General features: G+C 56.8%; 2 long non-coding RNA genes across 2 annotated transcripts; one reads left to right on the top strand and one right to left on the bottom strand.

Moving 5' to 3' along the window:
* Positions 1-15,939: 15,939 nt before the first annotated feature.
* LOC142470262 (uncharacterized) lies at positions 15,940-16,401 on the top strand. Its single transcript, XR_012789258.1, has 2 exons — positions 15,940-15,987; positions 16,198-16,401. It is a non-coding gene; the product is annotated as an uncharacterized LOC142470262 (long non-coding RNA).
* A 1,247-nt stretch (positions 16,402-17,648) lies between these two features.
* Positions 17,649-18,202, bottom strand: LOC142470261 (uncharacterized). Its single transcript, XR_012789257.1, has 2 exons — positions 18,063-18,202; positions 17,649-17,852 (listed from the first exon to the last, which is right to left on the bottom strand). It is a non-coding gene; the product is annotated as an uncharacterized LOC142470261 (long non-coding RNA).
* Between the last annotated feature and the right edge of the window lie 2,212 nt (positions 18,203-20,414).

Below are 20,414 nucleotides of genomic sequence, written 5' to 3'. Positions count from 1 at the left end.
GGCGGGTGGCGGGGAGAGCGATACAGGGGGGGGCGGGGGGCGGTGGGAGAGGGATACGGGGGGGGCGGCGGGAGAGCGATACAGGGGGGCGGCGGGAGACGGGAGAGCGATACAGGGGGGGCGGGTGGCGGGAGAGCGATACAGGGGGGGCGGGGGGCGGGAGAGTGATACAGGGGGGGGCGGGTGGCGGGAGTGCGATACAGGGGGAGAGCGATACAGGGGGGGGCGGGTGGCATGAGAGCGATACAGGGGGAGAGCGATACAGGGGGGGCGGGTGGCGGGAGAGCGATACAGGGGGGGGCGGGGTGGCGGGAGAGCGATACAGGGGGGGCGGGGGCGGGGGGCGGGAGAGCGATACAGGGGGGGTTTAGAGCGAGACAGCGGGGGGCGGGAGAGCGATACAGGGGGGGGCGGGCGGCGGGAGAGCGATACAGGGGGGGGCGGGCGGCGGGAGAGCGATACAGGGGGGGGGGGCGGGCGGCGGGAGGTGATACGGGGGTGGGCGGGAGAGCGATACGGGGGGGGGCGGCGGGAGGCCGGGGGCGGCGGAGAGCGATACGGGGGGGCGGGATGGCGGGGAGAGCGATACAGGGGGGGGCGGGCGGGCGGCGGGTGAGCGATACAGGGGGGGGCGGGCGGCGGGAGAGCGATACAGGGGGGCGGGCGGCGGGAAAGTGATACAGGGGGGGGCGGGCGGCGGAGAGCGATACTGGGGGGGGCAGGCGGGAGAGCGATACGGGGGACGGGTTGGCGGGAGAGCGATACGGGGGGGCGGGCGGCGGGAGAGCGATACGGGGGGGCGGGCGGCGGGAGAGCGATACAGGGGGGGGCGGGGGGCGGGAGAGCGATACAGGGGGGGGCGGGTGGCGGGAGAGCGATACAGGGGGGGGCGGGATGGCGGGAGAGCGATACAGGGGGGGGCGGGCGGGCGGCGGTGAGCGATACAGGGGGGGGGGGGGCGGCGGGAGAGAGCGATACAGGGGGGCGGGCGGCGGGAAAGTGATACAGGGGGGGGCGGGCGGCGGGAGAGCGATACTGGGGGGGGCAGGCGGGAGAGCGATACGGGGGGCGGGTTGGCGGGAGAGCGATACGGGGGGGCGGGCGGCGGGAGAGCGATACAGGGGGGGGCGGGTGGCGGGAGAGCGATACAGGGGGGGGCGGGTGGCGGGAGAGCGATACTGGGGGGGCGGTCGGCGGGAGAGCGATACAGGGGGGGGGGCGGGCGTTGGGAGAGCGATACAGGGGGGCGGGCGGCGGGAGAGCGATACAGGGGGGGGCGGGCGGCGGGAGAGCGATACAGGGGGGGCGGGCGGCGGGAGAGCGATACAGGGGGGGGCGGGCGACGGGAGAGCGATACAGGGGGGGCGGGCGGCGGGAGAGCGATACAGGGGGGGGGCGGGTGGCGGGAGAGCGATACTGGGGGGGGGCGGGCGGCGGGAGAGCGATACTGGGGGGGGGCAGGCAGCGGGAGAGCGATACAGGGGGGGCAGGTGGCGGGAGAGCGATACAGGGGGGCGGGCGGCGGGAGAGCGATACAGGGGGGGCGGGCGGAGGGAGAGCAATACAGGGGGGGGGGCGGGGGCCAGGAGAGCGATACAGGGGGGGCGGCGGCAGGAGAGCGATACTGGGGGGGGCGGGCGGAAGGGAGAGCGATACTGGGGGGGGGGGGCGGGCGGCGGGAGAGCGATACAGGGGGGGGGGCGGGCGGCGGGAGAACAATACAGGGGGGGGCGGCGTGAGAGCAATACAGGGGGGGCGGGCGGCGGGAGAGCGATACAGGGGGGGGGGCGGGTGGTGGGAGAGCGATACAGGGGGGGGGGCGGGCGGCGGGCTGAGCGATACAGGGCGGGCGGCGGGAGAGCGATACAGGGGGGGGGGCGGGAGAGCGATACAGGGGGGGGGCGGGGAGAGCGATACTGGGGGGGGCGGGTGGCGGGAGAGCGATACAGGGGGGGGCGGCGGGAGAGCGATACAGGGGGGGCGGCGGGAGAGCGATACAGGGGGGGCGGCTGGAGAGCGATACAGGGGGGCGGCGGAAGAGCGATACAGGGGGGGCGGCGGGAGAGCGATACAGGGGGGGCGGCGGGAGAGCGATACAGGGGGGGCGGCGGGAGAGCGATACAGGGGGGGCGGCGGAAGAGCGATACAGGGGAGGCGGCGTGAGAGCGATATAGGGGGGCGGGCAGCGGGAGAGCGATACGGGGTTAGGCTCTAAAATAAAGGTCAAGCCCGGTTTTGGTTACCCCTGATCCGTGTATAAGGGTCAAAGAGAGCGATACAGGGGGGGGCGGGCGACGGGAGAGCGATACAGGGGGGGGGCGGCGGGAGAGCGATACAGGGGGGGGCGGGCGGCGGGAGAGCGATACTGGGGGGGGGCGGGCGGCGGGAGAGCGATACTGGGGGGGGCGGGCGGCGGGAGAGCGATACAGGGGGGGCAGGTGGCGGGAGAGCGATACAGGGGGGGGGCGGGCGGCGGGAGAGCGATACAGGGGGGGGCGGGCGGCGGGCTGAGCGATACAGGGGGGGGCGGGCGGCGGGAGAGCGATACAGGGGGGGGCGGGAGAGCGATACAGGGGGGGGGCGGGGAGAGCGATACTGGGGGGGTGGGCGGCGGGAGAGCGATACAGGGGGCGGTGGGAGAGCGATACAGGGGGGGCGGCGGGGAGAGCGATACGGGTGGGCGGCGGGAGAGCGATACAGGGGGGCGGCGGGAGAGCGATACAGGGGGGGCGGCGGGAGAGCGATACAGGGGGGGCGGTGGGAGAGCGATACGGGTGGGCGGCGGGAGAGCGATACAGGGGGGCGGCGGGGAGAGCGATACAGGGGGGGCGGCGGGAGAGCGATACAGGGGGGAGGCGGGAGAGCGATACAGGGGGGGGCGGCGGGAGAGCGATACAGGGGGGCGGCGGAAGAACGATACAGGGGGGGCGGCGGGAGAGCGATACAGGGGGCGGCGGAAGAGCGATACAGGGGGGGCGGCGGGAGAGCGATACAGGGGGGCGGCGGAAGAACGATACAGGGGGGGCGGCGGGAGAGCGATACAGGGGGGCGGCGGAAGAGCGATATAGGGGGGCGGCGGAAGAGCGATACAGGGGGGGGCGGCGGGAGAGCGATACAGGGGGGCGGCGGAAGAGCGATATAGGGGGGCGGCGGAAGAGCGATACAGGGGAGGCGGCGTGAGAGCGATATAGGGGGGCGGGCAGCGGGAGAGCGATACGGGGTTAGGCTCTAAAATAAAGGTCAAGCCCGGTTTTGGTTACCCCTGATCCGTGTATAAGGGTCAAAGAGAGTTAGCTCTTGGGCCCAGTAACATTGTACCATTCCAAGGTACTGTATGTATTAAAGGTATTTTTTGTGTTTTCCCCTTTCCGGGCAGCAATCACACAGGGATTTCTGGTGCATGAGTTTTAAGGGGGATATTACGGAGAATGTGCAGGGACCAGAGTTACCGGTTCCCCGATAAATATATCCGACAATCAGGCAGGATTCTTGGATACATGTATACACATTGCCCAGGCAATATCTTCCCTTAAAAACGTAACCTTGGCTCACCACTAGGGTACCCTGCTTCAGCACAGCCCAGAAAGGAGAATGAGGCACAGGGATGAACAGGTATCCCTGTAGCTGAGGGAATCCCTAGGTTAAGGGGGGTACCCCAGTTAGTGCCAAGGTATCCCAGAGCCTGTATTGGGTTTGTGGGTGCCCCAAACGAATATGAGGTACCCCAAAGTATATTCTCGAATAAAGTGTACTTTATATTGTGTTTTGCGTTTACTATTAGGCTCTATGCAGCCAGCCTGGGCATACGTTCAATACCAGCTAGTCTGCATAGAATCCATAGAAGGAGGAGGAGATGGGATGTTGAGAGGTGTCGGGGTGCTAAGTGGACCGCGCTCATGCTTGAGAGCGGTGACGTCCCCAACTTTCAAGCATGAGCGTCCTGCATCTGCTGTCCTGCAATCATTTTAGGGTGGGGGGTGTGTCATGGCTGGATCGGAGCTGTGTCTCTGTGTCTCTGTGTCTCTGTGTCCATTCTCTGCCTCCTCCCTCTCCCCCTTTCCCTCTCCCCCTTCCCTTTCCCCCTTCCCTCTCCCCCTTCCATCTATCTCCCTCTCCCCCTTCCCATCTATCTCCTCTCCCCCTTCCCATCTATCTCCCTCTCCCCCTTCCCATCTATCTCCCTCTCCCCCCTTCGCATCTCTCCGCTCCCCCACTTCGCATCTCTCCTCTTCCCCCCTTCGCATCTCTCCTCTTCCCCCCCTTCGCATCTCTCCTCTTCCCCCCTTCGCATCTCTCCTCTTCCCCCCCTTCGCATCTCTCCGCTCTCCCTCTTCGCATCTCTCGGCTTCCCCCCTTCGCATTTTTCCGCTTCCCCCCCTTCACATCTCTCCCCTCTCCCCTTTGCATCTCTCCGCTCTCCCCCCTTTGCATCTCTCCGCTCTCCCCCCTTTGCATCTCTCCTCTTCCCCCCTTCACTTCTCTCTGCACACCCCTCCTTCGCTTTCTCTCCTCTCCCCCCTTTCGCATCTCTCTGCTCCCCCCTTTCGCATTTCTCCGCTCCCCCCCTTCGCATCTCTCCGCTCGCCCCCTTCGCATCTCTCCTCTTCCCCCCATTCGCATCTCTCCTCTTCCCCCCCCTTCGCATCTCTCCGCTCTCCCTCTTCGCATCTCTCGGCTTCCCCCCTTTCGCATTTTTCCGCTTCCCCCCTTCACATCTCTCCCCTCTCCCCCCTTTGCATCTCTCCGCTCTCCCCCCTTTGCATCTCTCCGCTCTCCCCCTTTGCATCTCTCCTCTTCCCCCCTTCACTTCTCTCTGCACACCCCCCCCTTCGCTTCTCTCCTCTCTCCCCTTTCGCATCTCTCTGCTCCCCCTTTCGCATCTCTCCGCTCCCCCCTTCGCATCTCTCCGCTCGCCCCCTTTGCATCTCTCCCCTCCCCCCTTTGCATCTCTCCGCTCCCCCCCCGTCGCTTCTCTCCTCTTTCCCCCCCCACCCCCTTCACATCTCTCCGCTCCCCCCACCCCCTTAGCATCTCTCCGCTCCCCCCCTTCGCATCTCTCCAATCCCCCCCTTCGCTTCTCTCCACTCCCCCCCTTCGCATCTCCCTGCTCCCCCCCACCCCCTTTGCATCTCTCCGCTCCCCCCTTTGCATCTCTCCGCTCCCCCCCTTTGCATCTCTCCGCTCCCCCCCACCCCCTTTGCATCTTTCCGCTCCCCCCCTTTGCATCTCTCCGCTCCCCCCCTTTGCATCTCTCCGCTCCCCCCCCTTTGCATCTCTCCACTCCCCCCCCTTTCGCATCTCTCCCCCCCCCCTTCGCATCTCCCTGCTTTCCCCTCTTCGCATCTCTCCGCACCCCCCCTTTGCATCTCTCCACTCCCCCCCTTTGCATCTCTCCGCACCCCCCCTTTGCATCTCTCCACTCCCCCCCTTTGCATCTCTCCGCTCCCCCCTTCACATCTCTCCGCTCCCCCCCATCCCCTTCGCATCTCTCCACTCCCCCCTTCGCATCTCTCCTCTTCCCCCCTTCACTCTCCCCCCTTCGCATCTCTCCCATCCCCCCCTTCGCATCTCTCCGCTCCCCCCCCTTTGCATCTCTCCGCTCCCCCCCCTTTGCATCTCTCCTCTCCCCCCCACCTCCTTCGCATCTCTCCGCTCCCCCCCTTCGCATCTCTCCGCTTCCCCCCCCCTTTGCTTCTCTCCACTCCCCCCCTTTGCTTCTCTCCGCTCCCCCCCACCCCCTTTGCATCTCTCCTCTCCCCCCCCCTTTGCATCTCTTCTCCGCTCCCCCCCTTTGCATCTCTCCGCTCCCCCCCACCTCCTTCGCATCTCTCCGCTCCCCCCCTTCGCATCTCTCCGCTCCCCCCCACCCCCTTCGCATCTCTCCGCTCCCCCCCCCACCCCCTTCGCATCTCTCCGCTCCCCCCCCCCACCCCCTTCGCATCTCTCCGCTCCCCCCCCCCACCCCCTTTGCATCTCTCCACTCCCCCCCCTTCGCATCTCTCTGCTTTCCCCCCTTCGCATATCTCCCCTCCCCCCTTTTACATCTCCCCGCTCCCCCCCCCTTTGCATCTCTCCCCTCCCCCCTTTGCATCTCTCCGCTCTCCCCCCCTTTGCATCTCTCCACTCCCCCCCCTTCGCATCTCTCTGCTTTCCCCCCTTCGCATATCTCCCCTCCCCCTTTACATCTCCCCGCTCTCCCCCCTTTGCATCTCTCCGCTCCCCCCCTTTGCATCTCTCCACTCCCCCCCTTCGCATCTCTCCGCTTCTCCCCCTTCGCATCTCTCCGCTCCCCCCCACCCCCTTCGCATCTCCCTGCTCCTTCCCACCCCCTTCACATCTCTCCGCTCCCCCCCAACCCTTTTGCATCTCTCCGCTCCCCCCATTCGCATCTCTCCGCTCCCCCCCACCCCCTTCACATCTCTCCGCTTCCCCCCACCCCCTTCACATCTCTCCGCTCCCCCCCCAACCCTTTTGCATCTCTCCGCTCCCCCCCTTTGCATCTCTCCGCTCCCCCCCTCTTCGCATCTCTCTGCTCCCCCCCACCCCCTTCACATCTCCCGCACCCCCCCCACCAATTTTGCATCTCTCCGCTCCCCCCCTTGCGCATCTCTTCGCTCCCCCCCACCCCCTTCACATCTCTCCGCTCCCCCCCTTCGCATCTCCACTCCCCCCCTTTACATCTCCCCGCTCCCCCCCTTCGCATCTCCACTCCCCCCCTTTGCATCTCTCCGCTCCCCCCTTTGCATCTCTCCGCTCCCCCCCTTTACATCTCTCCGCACCCCCCCTTCGCATCTCTCCGCACCCCCCCTTTGCATCTCTCCGCACCCCCCCTTTGCATCTCTCCCCTCCCCCCCTTCGCATCTCTCCGCTTCTCCCCCTTCGCATCTCTCCCCTCCCCCCCTTCGCATCTCTCCGCTTCTCCCCCTTCACATCTCTCCGCTTCTCCCCCTTTGCATCTCTCCCCTCCCCCCCTTCGCATCTCTCCGCTCCCCCCCTTCGCATCTCTCCGCTCCCCCCCTTCGCATCTCTCCGCTCCCCCCTTCGCATCTCTCCGCTCCCCCCTTCGCACCTCTCCGCTCCCCCCCTTCGCATCTCTCCACTCCCCCCCTTTGCATCTCTCCCCTCCCCCCCATTTGCATCTCTCCACTCCCCCCCTTTGCATCTCTCCGCTTCTTCCCCTTTGCATCTCTCCGCTCCCCCCCCACCCCCTTCGCATCTCTACCCTCCCCCCCATTTGCATCTCTCCACTCCCCCCCTTTGCATCTCTCCGCTTCTTCCCCTTTGCATCTCTCCGCTCCCCCCCCCCACCCCCTTCGCATCTCTCCGCTCCCCCCCTTCGCATCTCTCCTCTCCCCCTTCACATCTCTCCCCTCCCCCCCATTTGCATCTCTCCCCTCCCCCCTTTGCATCTCTCAGCTCCCCCCCTTCGCATCTCTCCCCCCTCCCACCCCCTTCGCATCTCTCAGCTCCCCCCCTTCGCATCTCTCCCCCCCCACCCCCTTCGCATCTCTCCCCTCCCCCCTTCGCATCTCTCCCCTCCCCCCTTCGCATCTCTCTGCTCCCCCCCTTTGCATCTCTCCCCTCCCCCCTTCGCATCTCTCCGCTCCCCCCCCTTCGCATCTCTCCCCTTCCCCCCTTCGCATCTCTCCACTCCCCCCTTCGCATCTCTCCCCTCCCCCCCTTCACATCTCTCTGCTCCCCCCACCTCCTTCGCATCTCTCCGCTCTCCCCCCTTTGCATCTCTCCTCTCCCCCTTAACATCTCTCCCCTCCCCCCCATTTGCATCTCTCCGCTCCCCCCCTTTGCATCTCTCCGCTTCTCCCCCTTAACATCTCTCCCCTCCCCCCCATTTGCATCTCTCCGCTCCCCCCCTTTGCATCTCTCCGCTTCTCCCCCTTCACATCTCTCCCCCCCACCCCCTTCGCATCTCTCCGCTCCCACCCTTCGCATCTCTCCCCTCCCCCCTTCGCATCTCTCCCCTCCCCCCTTCGCATCTCTCTGCTCCCCCCCTTTGCATCTCTCCACTCCCCCCTTCACATCTCTCCCCTCCCCCCCTTCGCATCTCTCCGCTCCCCCCCTTCGCATCTCTCCGCTCCCCCCCTTCGCATCTCTCCCCTCCCCCCTTCGCATCTCTCTGCTCCCCCCCTTTGCATCTCTCCACTCCCCCTTCACATCTCTCCCCTCCCCCCCTTCGCATCTCTCCGCTCCCCCCCTTCGCATCTCTCCGCTCCCCCCCCTTCGCATCTCTCCACTCTCCCCCCTTCGCATCTCTCCGCTCCCCCCCTTCGCATCTCTCCGCTCCCCCCTTCGCATCTCTCCGCTCCCCCCTTCGCATCTCTCCCCTCCCCCCCTTCGCATATCTCCCCTCCCCCCTTCGCATCTCTCCCCTCCCCCCCTTCGCATCTCTCCCCTCCCCCCCTTTGCATCTCTCCACTCCCCCCTTCGCATCTCTCCCCTCCCCCCCTTCGCATCTCTCCGCTCCCCCCTTCGCATCTCTCCCCTCCCCCCATTTGCATCTCTCCGCTCCCCCCCTTCGCATCTCTCCTCTGCCCCCCTTCGCATCTCTCCGCTCCCCCCCTTCGCATCTCTCCCCTCCCCCCCTTCGCATCTCTCCCCTCCCCCCCTTCGCATCTCTCCACTCCCCCCTTCGCATCTCTCCCCTCCCCCCCTTCGCATCTCTCCGCTCCCCCCCTTCGCATCTCTCCCCCCCCCCATTTTCATCTCTCCGCTCCCCCCCTTCGCATCTCTCCGCTCCCCCCCACCCCCTACACATCTCTCCGCTCCTCCCACCCCCTTCGCATATCTCCGCTCCCCCTCTTTACATTTCTCCACTCCCCCCCTTTGCATCTCTCCGCTCCCCCCCCCACCCCCTACACATCTCTCCGCTCCCCCCCCCCTTCGCATCTCTCCGCACTCCCCCCCTTTTCATCTCTCCTCTCCCCCCCTTCGCATCTCTCCGCTCCCCCCTTTCACATATCTCCTCTTCCCCCCCTTCACATCTCTCCCCTCCCCCCTTCGCCTCTCTCTTCTTCCCCCCCTTCGCATCTCTCCACTCCCCCCCAACCCCTTCACATCTCTTCGCTCCCCCCCCACCCCCTTCGCATCTCTCTGCTTTCCCCCCTTCACATCTCTCCCCTCCCCCCCACCCCCTACACATCTCTCCGCTCCCCCCCACCCCCTACACATCTCTCCCCTCCCCCCCACCCCCTACACATCTCTCCCCTCCCCCCCACCTCCTACACATCTCTCCGCTCCCCCCCACCCCCTTCGCATCTCTCCCCTCCCCCCATTCGCATCTCTCCGCCCCCCCCTTCGCATCTTTCCACTCCCCCCCCTTCGCATCTCTCCACTCCCCCCCCTTCGCATCTCTCCACTCCCCCCCCCCTTCACATCTCTCCACTCCCCCCCCACCCCCTTCGCATCTCTCCACTCACCCCCACCCCCTTCACATCTCTCCGCTCCCCCCCACCCCCTTCACATCTCTCCGCTCCGCTCTCCCCCTCCCTTCACATCTTTCTGCTCCCCCCCGACCCCCTTCCATCTTTCTGCTCCCCCCCCCTTTGCATCTCTCCGCTCCCCCCCCTTCGCATCTCTCAGCTCCCCCCCTACGCATCTCTCCGCTAGCCCCCCCCTCCCTTCGCATCTCTCCGCTCCCCCCATTCGCAATATTTTTCCTTAAAAACATAACTGCGACTCACCACTAAGGTACCCTGCTTCAGCATAGCTCAGAAAGGTGAATGAGGCACAGGGATGAACAGGTATCCCTGTAGCTGAGGGAATCCCTAGGTTAAGGGGGGTACCCCAGTTTGTGCCAAGGTATCCCAGAGCCTGTATTGGGTTTGTGGGTGCCCCAAACGAATACGAGGTTCCCCAAAGTATATTCTCTAATAAAGTGTACTTTATATCGTGTTTTGCGTTTACTATTAGGCTCTAAGCAGCCAGCCTGGGCATACGTTCAATACCAGCTAGTCTGCATAGAATCCATAGATGGAGGAGGAGATGGGATGTTGAGAGGTGTCGGGGTGCTAAGCGGACAGGGCAGGGCGGAATATTGGGTCCGGATAACAAAGACCCCCTGTTGGGGGAACCTTCTGTTTTGCCAGACGTAGCGGGAGGCATTGGGCGGCTAAGGAAAAGATGGCGATGGTAGCTGCTTTTCCTATTGACCAGAACATGTCCCGTCCATGGGGTGTCCCGAGCCGGTTCAACACACCCCCTGCCTCTGACATCTTCAGCCGGATGAGCCCTGCTCTGATTGGCTGATGGGACATGTTCCCATGATCTGAGTGGCTGAAAGGCTCTGTCCATGTAAAAACAGTAGTCTCTAAAAGGGTCTGCTGCAGATCAATTGTTTGGGCTCTCTCAGTCTTTTCAGACTAAGGCCTCTGGCATGGTCAGCGCTTACGCACTGAGGCGCGCTTGCACTTACCTGTGAGCCCCTACAGCCGCAATGAGAGCGGCTTTAGTTGGGGCTCGCCTACGCTTCCGCAAGCGCGCGGAAGCGTAGGTCTTAGGTAATTTTTAAAATCACGCACTTGCCGGAGCGCAGGGCCATGACGTCACTGGCCCAACCCCGACACACCCCTGACGGCGCGCTGTCTAAGGCCAGCGAAAGCACTAGCTTTCCCTGAGCCTCAGCGCGCCTCAGCGTGCCCGCCGGAACCCTGGACGAGGCCTTATAGATAGTCTTGGGACTAGTCCAGTGACGCGCCGGTAAGGTTCTGTAAGGAATCTGGGAACACGTCCTTTGCGACATGTTCCCTCCTTACCTGTCTCTGCACAGACCTCCGCTCTGCTTACAGAGTGTGCGCGCACATGCAGCTCTTCTAGCGCTGCTACGGAGCTTAGCCGCCTCGGATGCGCCACGCTTCTCTCTCGCGCGGTGCGCTCACGTGACGTCATGAACCGCTCCCCAGCTGCGAGGCAATTAATCTTATGCCACTTGTCTCCTGCAGCCAATCGCGACTCCCGCTGGGGCCGCGCCTCCGCTCCGCCTGCTGTTCTATTGGCCCACCCCAGCTATTCATATCCTGCTGATGCTCAGAGTCATTGCTGAGCATAACTAGTTGTAGCCTTGTGCTCCTGCGTTTGTTGTGCCTTGCTCCTGTCTTGTTTCTATTGCAGTTTTGGATTCTACGTGTACCGACCCGACTTGACTTCTGAAACCCCTCTGGACATCGGCCCTGGCTTACCCTCGACTCGGCGTATCTCTCCAACCCAGACCACGGCTATACAGACTTCTACGATTCTGACCTCTCCAACCCAGACCCGACTACGTTGACAATCCGCCTGCCAGGCACGCTTCCGCTGCTGTGGGTGCGTGGTTCTGTACTTCCCCACCTCAGTACCGGGGTCCTGTCTTGCTCGTTGGCAGCGCAAGCGTTACAGTGTGCTCAGCCCAAATAACATGGACCCCCCTGAGGTGGGCCAAGCCCTGTCTTCTATCTCTGAGCATTTCCAATACTTGGACAATCAGATTGCTTCCCTGACTCAAAACCTGGCAACGGTTTCTCTCAACCAATCTCAATCCAGAATTGTTAGGCCTGCTACTCTGTCCGTTTCTTCCCCTGAAGCCTCTCTCTCTCTCGAGCCACGTCTCCCACTCCCAATCGCTATGCAGGAGATCCCCATGGATGCCGAGGTTTTCTCAACCAATGTGACATACAGTTCGAGTTAACCCCTTCCCGCTTCTCTTCTGATAGATCTGTGGCGTATATTATCGCTCTACTAACCGGAGACGCCTTGGCATGGGCATCCCCCATCTGGGATCAGAGACCTGAGCTAATCCAAGATTTCCCACGCTTCAAGAAAGAATTTCAGCAGGTCTTCGACACCCCTGGCCATAAGTTTACTGCTGCTTCTTCATTGTTCCACATTTCACAGGGTCACAGATTGGTTGCAAGATATGCTCTGGAATTTCGGACCATAGCGGCAGAAACAGGTTAGAACGATGAGGCTTTATCAGCAACCTTCTGGCAAGGTCTCTCCGAGACATTAAAGAATGAATTAGCTGCTCAAAAAAGACCCACAGTGCTCGAGGATCTTACTGTCGTATGTATTAGGGTGGATCAACGCCTTCAGGAAAGGAGGCTTGAACGCCATCACTCATGTCCCCTTCACACCAATTGCTCCTATCTCCAATCTGTCTCCTTCCATTTTCCCAGTTCTTGAGGCTCCGGAACTGATGCAGTTAGGAAGTCACCATCTCTCCCCTTCAGAGAAACAACGCAGGAGGACTGGAGGATTATGTTTCTACTGCGGACTGTCGGGTCACCTGGTGCTTCACTGTCCCATGAAGCCGGGAAACGCCAACACTCAATGAGGTATGAGGGGATCTCATTGGGTACCATTTCTTCTTCCCCTCCTATTAAGAGAGGTCTGCCTACCAGAGTCATGCTGTCAATCTTCCTTGAGGGTCCTGGCTTTCTAGTTCCTGCCTCTGCCTTCATCAATTCCGGGTCTGGGGGAAATTTTGTGGATCAAGATTTCGCTACTAAACATAAGATTCCTCTGGTGAAGAAGTCAGTACTGGTGGGTCTGGAGGCTATCGACGGATGTCCTCTCCAGCAAGCCTTCATTTCATTAGAGACTCCTACTCTTACTCTCTCCACTATAGACGGTCACAAGGAGGCGATCTCATTGGATGTTATCCATTCACCCTCTGTACAGGTAATTCTGGGCCTCCCTTGGCTCCAACAACACAATCCGCTTATAGACTGGACAGACAAGAAACCTATACAATGGGGTGTTGCCTCTGAAGTTACTCCTGTTTCCTCGGTACAACTTATTGCTGGAGTAGAGACCAGTACTCCTGCCAAACATATGCTTCCTGAAGTATATGCAGATTTCATTGATGTTTTTGATAGGGTTCGTTCCGAAATCCTTCCTCCTCACCGCCCTTATGATTGTCCCATCGATCTTCTGCCCTGTCCCATCCTTCCTAAAGGTAGATCTTATCCTTTTGTCTCTTCCCGAGACTAAGGCGATGTCTGAGTATATTCAGGAGAACTTTAAGAGAGGGTTCGCTAGGGCTTCGTCCTCCCCAGCTGGGGATGGGTTCTTTTTTGTTAAGAAGAAAGATGGTTCACTCCGCCCATGCATAGATTATAGGTGTCTTAACAAATAACCCTGAAGAACCGTTGCCCCTTGCCGCTCATTTCAGAATTGTTTGATCGTCTACTAGGTTCTTCCATTTTTTCTAAACTCGATCTTCGTGGGGCCTACAATCTCATACGCATACGACAAGGGGACGAGTGGAAAACGGCCTGCAATACGTGAGACGGCCATTACAAATATTTGGTCATGCCTTTTGGGCTCTGTAATGCCCCAGCTGTCTTTTAAGAATTCGTGAATTATATTTTTTGGGATGTCCACAACATTTTTGTAATTGTCTACCTCGATGATATTCTTATTTTTTTCTAAATCTATATATGAACATATCCAGCACACCAAGTTAGTTCTCTCCCGTCTACGTGAGAATCATCTCTATGCCAAGATGGAGAAATTAATTTTCCACCAAACTTCCACTTCTTTCTTGGGCTACATTATCTCTGATAAGGGTTTCTCAATGGATCCTGATAAACTCAAGGCAGTTGTAGATTGGCCCCAACCCGCTTCTCTCAAGGCGATTCAGCGGTTTCTTGGTTTCGCCAATTATCTTAAATTTATCCATAATTTTTCCGCCACAGTGGCTCCCATCACCGCCCTGATGAAGAAAGATGCAGACACTTCTTCCTGGTCTCCTGAAGCATGCCAGGCCTTGGAAACTCTTAAAAAAGCGTTAGGCTCTGCCCCCATCTTACGCCATCAGGACCCTAAACTTCCTTTTACTTTGGAAGTAGACGCCTCGGATATTGGAGCAGGAGCTGTACTCTCACAGAGACAGTCTCCCCAGGATAAGCTTTGCTCCTGTGGGTTTTTCTCAAAAAAATTCTCTCCTGCGGAGCAAAATTACGATATTGGCAACAGAACTCTTAGCTATCAAGCTTGCTCTGGAGACACCTCCTGGAGGGTACTGAAAATCCGATTTCGATACTCACGGACCATAAAAATCTATTATATATCGAGGGTGCCTGTCGCCTCGGTTCCCGCCAGGCTCGCTGGGCATTGTTCTTTTCCAGTTTCAACTATCCCGCCAGTTCGTCAGTGATGACAAATCCGAAAACATTCCTGAGACCATCTTACCCGCCAAATATGTCATCACGGCTAACTCTTTCGATGTGCTGGACAAGATCCTGGAGACTCAGACGCTCATTCCCGAGGGTATGGAAGTGCCGGAGGGCTGTTTGTATGATGCACCTCAATTTCAGCAGAAAATCCTTGTGTGGGGTCACTCCTCTAAGTCTGCCGGTCACCCTGGTACAAAAAGAACTTCCGATCTGATCAGACGCACCTTTTGGTGGCCCAATATGTTTAAGGATGTCAAGGAATTCATCAACTCATGTTCCACCTGTGCTCGAAATAAGTCCACCCGCAATAAGCCATCTGTTCTGCTTCGCCACTTACCCATTCCGGACCGACCGTGGACCCACCTCTCAATGGACTTTATTGTCGAGCTTCCTGTTTCTAGTGGGATGAATACTATTCTCGTTATTGTTGATAGGTTTTCCAAACAGGCCCATTTCATTCCCCTCAAGGGTCTTCCTAATTCTGCCACCCTAGCAGATATTTATATCAAAGAAATATTTCGTATCCATGGAGTTCCACTCTCTATAGTGTCCGATCGGGGGTCACAGTTCGTCTCGAAATGTTGGCGTGCCTTCGCTCAAAGGTTGGATATCACTCTTCCTTTTTCTTCTGGGTACCATCCCCAAACCAACGGACAAACCGAAAGAACAAACCAGTCATTAGAGCAATATCTGCAATGCTTTATTTCTGACGCACAGGATAACTGTGTGGAACTACTCCCATGAGCCGAATTCGCCCATAACTCTCTCAGAAATGAGTCCACCCAAGAATCACCATTTTTTATAAATTACGAGTTACATCCTGCTCGTCTTCCTATTTCTTCCAATCCTTCCGGAGTCCCAGCAGCAGATTCCAGAGTGAACTCGCTCCAAAATTCTTGTAAGAGAATCCAAAAGACTCTACAGGAAGCAGTACTCAGACAAAAGGTACAGGCGGATCGCCATCGCCGTAAGGCACCCAAGGTTAGGCCAGGAGACAAAGTGTGGCTTTTATCCAAGAACAAAAGATTGAAGACAGCTACACTGAAACTGGCTCCAAGAGTCACCATTCTCAAACAGGTCAATCCCGTGGCGTACCGCTTGCAACTGCCTCAATGTATGAGAATTCCGGCGGTCTTTCACGTCTTATTGCTAAAACCTGTTGTTCAAAGTTATCAGTTCCCTGACATCTCGCACAAACCTCCACCTGTCATCGTACAGGGTCAAGAAGAATTCGAGATCCAATCATAATCGATTCTAGATACTCCAGAGGAGTTGTCCAATTCCTGGTACACTGGAAAGGCTTTAGATCGGAGGAATGCTCATGGATACCTCTTCATCAAATTCACGCTCCCGGCTTTTTGAGGCGGTTCCACGCCAGGTTCCCACACAAGCCTTATGGGAATCGTCCTGAGGCCGATCCTCAGGGGGGGTGTACTGTAAGGAATCAGGGAACACGTCTGATACCAATGCGTGCGCGCAGCCCCGCTCTGCTTACAGAGTGCACGCGTATGCGCAGCTCTTCTAGCGCTGCCACGGAGCTTAGCTTCAACCCCTCGGATGTGCTGCGCTTCTCTCGTGCGCGGTGCGCTCACGTGACGTCGTGCACCGCTCCCAAGCTGCGAGGCAACTAATCTTATGCCACTTGTCTCCTGCAGCCTATCGTGGCTCCCGCTGGGACCGCGCCTCTGCTCCGCCTCCTGTTCTATTTGCCCACGCCAGCTATTTATACCCTGCTCATGCTCAGAGTCATTGCTGAGCATAACTAGTTGTAACTGAGAAGGTAAAGGATTCGTGGTCCATCCGCTCCAGAGAAAATAAGGTAAGAACTCACCAGCGAAAAGGGGTTAAAAACTAATTTATTGGGCTACATAAAAACAAAAAATAGACAGTGACAAACTCTCCCACGCGTTTCACGCCCACTATGGCGCTTTCTCAAGGAGTACTGGGTAAGGGGAGGTCCTGGGTATTTAACATACTCCCCGTCATGCAAAACAGCTGATGTAAATAAACACTTGATTTTGTTTTGCAGATAGTAAAGAAACAAGACAGAACAGAAGAGAAGCAGGATGAGAAAAAACAGAATAAGGGAAAACAGAATAAATGTATATACTATATACAAATGAAAAAAGAAGGGTAATGATGAATAAGTGAAAATAAACAAATGAATGAATGAGATACATCTTGGACAAAGATGATTCCTGATGTTATGTCCCAATAAAATATTACCAAATCATGTCATGCCTCATATGTAATGATTGACTAACCAATGATTATAGCCTATCCAATTAGATAGGTAGAAAATTAACTCACTGGTATACAAATAAATTTTAGCATACAAAGCTTCCTTAGTTAAACGGGGAGCAGTCTCCTCTACTAAACTCAAAAAGAATACATCTCTTACTAAAACTAATGACAATCTCCCACCCTTCTTCATTACCAGGTTTAGCAACCAATCATATGACATCAAAAAAATCATTAAGAAATACTGGCCCATACTAGGTACTGACCCTCTTCTTAAAGACATGGTGACCCATGATCCTCGTGTGGTCTTTCAAAGATCTCAAACAATGGCCAATTTGATTTCTCCTAGTGTGCCTAGATTAATTTCTAAACCCAAGGAATTATTTCCAAACTTGGTTGGTTGCTACCCCTGCCACCATTGTAAGATATGTAAATATCTTTTGAAGACTAAAACATTTTCAGGGTCTGATAACACGAAAGTGTTCAAGATTTTGTCATGTATCACTTGTAACACTGACCATGTGATCTATATGCTCATGTGTGGTTGCAATAAACGGTATGTGGGATTAACCACGCGACCGCTAAAGCAACGCATACTTGAGCATATGAGATTAATTCTCAGGAGAGACAAACTGCACCCGGTCTCTAATCACTTTGACATATGTCAAAAGGGAAGTCTGTTGAACTTTAGATGTGTTGCACTGGAGTCTGTTAAAATGCATTACAGAGGTGGTGATAGAGCCAATTTGCTTCACAGACGTGAGGCATTTTGGATATTTACACTCAACACCTTAGCACCCAATGGGTTAAATATCGACTGGGACCTGAAGAGTTTCCTTTAAGGATATACTATAGTACTATACTTAATTGGCACATATAATGTGCTTCAAAAGGTATTACTTTATTAATGTATCATCTTTATCCCACCATTTATATCCCCCCTCTAGTCGTGCATGTGAGCAGACTCCAGTATCACTCTGTATTCTTTATCGGTTGCCAGGGTGACTTACTACTATTTTTTGAAATTCCTTTATGATGTTTTAACATATTAGAGACTCAGATGGTTCAACACTATTATACGTCCACTTACCTATTTATTGCAATATTATTTCTATTGCAATTCCATGCGAAGCTTTGTATGCTAAAATTTATTTGTATACCAGTGAGTTAATTTTCTACCTATCTAATTGGATAGGCTATAATCATTGGTTAGTCAATCATTACATATGAGGCATGACATGATTTGGTAATATTTTATTGGGACATAACATCAGGAATCATCTTTGTCCAAGATGTATCTCATTCATTCATTTGTTTATTTTCACTTATTCATCATTACCCTTCTTTTTTCATTTGTATATAGTATATACATTTATTCTGTTTTCCCTTATTCTGTTTTTTCTCATCCTGCTTCTCTTCTGTTCTGTCTTGTTTCTTTACTATCTGCAAAACAAAATCAAGTGTTTATTTACATCAGCTGTTTTGCATGACGGGGAGTATGTTAAATACCCAGGACCTCCCCTTACCCAGTACTCCTTGAGAAAGCGCCATAGTGGGCGTGAAACGCGTGGGAGAGTTTGTCACTGTCTATTTTTTGTTTTTATGTAGCCCAATAAATTAGTTTTTAACCCCTTTTCGCTGGTGAGTTCTTACCTTATTTTCTCTGGAGCGGATGGACCACGAATCCTTTACCTTCTCAGTCACTGCTGCGAGGATCAGCGTTCACCACCGGAAGCGGAAGCAGCCGCAAACACAGAGGGAGACGCATCTATGCAGGACTGGAGCTGGAAGGAGGATAGCAGAGCGGTGATCTTGTGAGTCGCGTGGACTCCACACCGGGCGGCCAGCCAGGGTCAGGGATTGAGTGAGTACCTTTCCATTCTCCCGTTAACAGCCCTCTCTTGCGTTATTAGTCACTTACCTTGCTCCTTATCACAGTCCTACCCGACTTTATATACCCGGTGTCAACTCCATTTAAATGCTTTCATATTGACTTTGCCCTGCCTGGCACCTTTGTCTACACTCTTTTGAGCTCCTACACGGTTAATTTTTTCTATCCCATAACTAGTTGTACCCTTGTTGTAAGGACTCCCGCTACCAATGCCTCCTTACCTCTTCTCCCCGCTGCCTCTGGTCCCCGACAGCGTGCCCTAGCCCTCGGCATCTCCCCCGCGGCTGCTCCCGCACTTCCGGGTCGCGCATCACCCTTACGGGCGCGCGCGGACCCAGTCTTCCCTTTTCTGGCGCCGGGAGCCTGATCCCGCCTCCTCAGGTGCGGCGCGCGCATCGGCGTGTTTCCCTGCCCCACCAGGTCCGCCCCAGGCTCTTCTCCCCTATCAGGGCCTTCCTTGGGCCGCACCTCCGCTCCTCTCTTTCCTCTGATAGGTCCCAGCCCACTATTTAGTCTCCCCTCAACTTTACCACTTTGCTCTGCATAGCTTCTGTACCTTGGTGCTGTCTGCTTCTGCCTGGCTCTCTTGTGTTTCAGTCCCTGTTCCTGTCCGTAGGAGGACGTGTGCAGAGGTATGCAATGGAGACTTTTGTAAGGTGAAATTAAACAAGGCTTTTATTGCGCCTGTTTCTTTAACATAAGAAAATCATCCAAACATATGCAAATAAGGGGTCAAACAAAGCTTCTGTTCCACATGGGAGTATTTCTAGTGAAACCTATGCAGTCCACAACTCCCTTTGGATTAGCATGTCTACCAGCCCCAAACATATATCTTGATATGTGCAGATGTACAAAAAGTCTTATAAAGGAAAGTCTTATCTGTTTTCTTGTAGTTGGAGGGAAAGTCTTCTCTGTTCCTGGGTTGCTGCCTTTTCCTCAGGCTATATCAGCATTCAGGTTCAGAGGTGCTTTCCCCTGTGTCTTGCAAGCAGCGTGCAGTTTCCTCTGGCAGGCTCAAGACATCTGTTCCTATGGTCAGTCCCACAACTTGTGAGACTCAGGAAAATCTCCCTTCCTGTTTCAAGGGCAGGCTTTTCTAACAAACCTAATCAGCCAGGTGGCGTTGGTTAATTGACTACCAGCAGTTAACCACCACACTGCTAGATTAGAGGCACATTTCCTGAACAGGGATAACTCCCCTGTTACACTGTCCCTGGATTCTCTGCTGACCTCCCTGGATTTTGACCCTTGGCTTTGGACTTCGATCACGCTGCTCTCTGGAACCCCTTGGATTTGGCTTTGGACTCTCTACCTTGCAGTTTTCTATATCCCTTGGACACGGCTTACGGACCTCTACTACGCTGCTCTCTCCGCTCCACGACCCCGGTTTACGGACACTCTACCACGCTGCTCTCCCTACACCTTGACCATTTGCTTACGGACTTTACCCTTCGACGCTGGAGTTGGCAAGTACTGAACTCTTTCTATTTTTGTTCCGTGGACCAGCTACGCTACTTCCACACTCTGACTGTGCCCCCGTTTACTGTTAGGTGTGTGGTATTTCTCCTTTCCACCTCAGTCCCGGGGTCTCGTCTGGCTTGTGGGCAGGCCGAGCGTTACACTTGTGCTCCTGCGTTTGTTGTGCCTTTCTCCCGTCTTGTTTCTATTGCAGTTTTCGATTCTACGTGTACCGACCCGGCTTGACTTCTGAAACCCTTCTGGACTTCGACCCCGGCTTAGCCTCGACTCTGCGTATCTCTCCAACCCAGACCACGGCTATACGGACTTCTACAATTCTGACCTCTCCAACCCCAGACCACTGCTTAACAGACTTTGACAATTCTGACCTCGCCATTCCAAGACCTTGGCAAGAATCAGAACTAACCCACTCTCTCCAACCCAGACAGACCCGGCTACGTTGACAATCCGCCTGCCAGGCACGCTTCTGCTGCTGTGGGTGCGTGGTTCTGTACTTCCCCACCTCAGTACAAGTTCCCAGGGATATTGTGGTGCCAGGGAATTCCTAGCTAAGCTGAGGACTGGTTCTGAGGAGTGAAGCTACCTGTTCCAGGCTTATTCCAGCTCCGTGTAGTGGACAAGGTATGCCTTTGCTG

Source organism: Ascaphus truei, chromosome 19 (genome assembly GCF_040206685.1).
Source record: "Ascaphus truei isolate aAscTru1 chromosome 19, aAscTru1.hap1, whole genome shotgun sequence".
Taxonomy (NCBI): Eukaryota; Metazoa; Chordata; class Amphibia; order Anura; family Ascaphidae; genus Ascaphus; species Ascaphus truei.
This window is presented reverse-complemented; position numbering and strand designations above follow the sequence as displayed.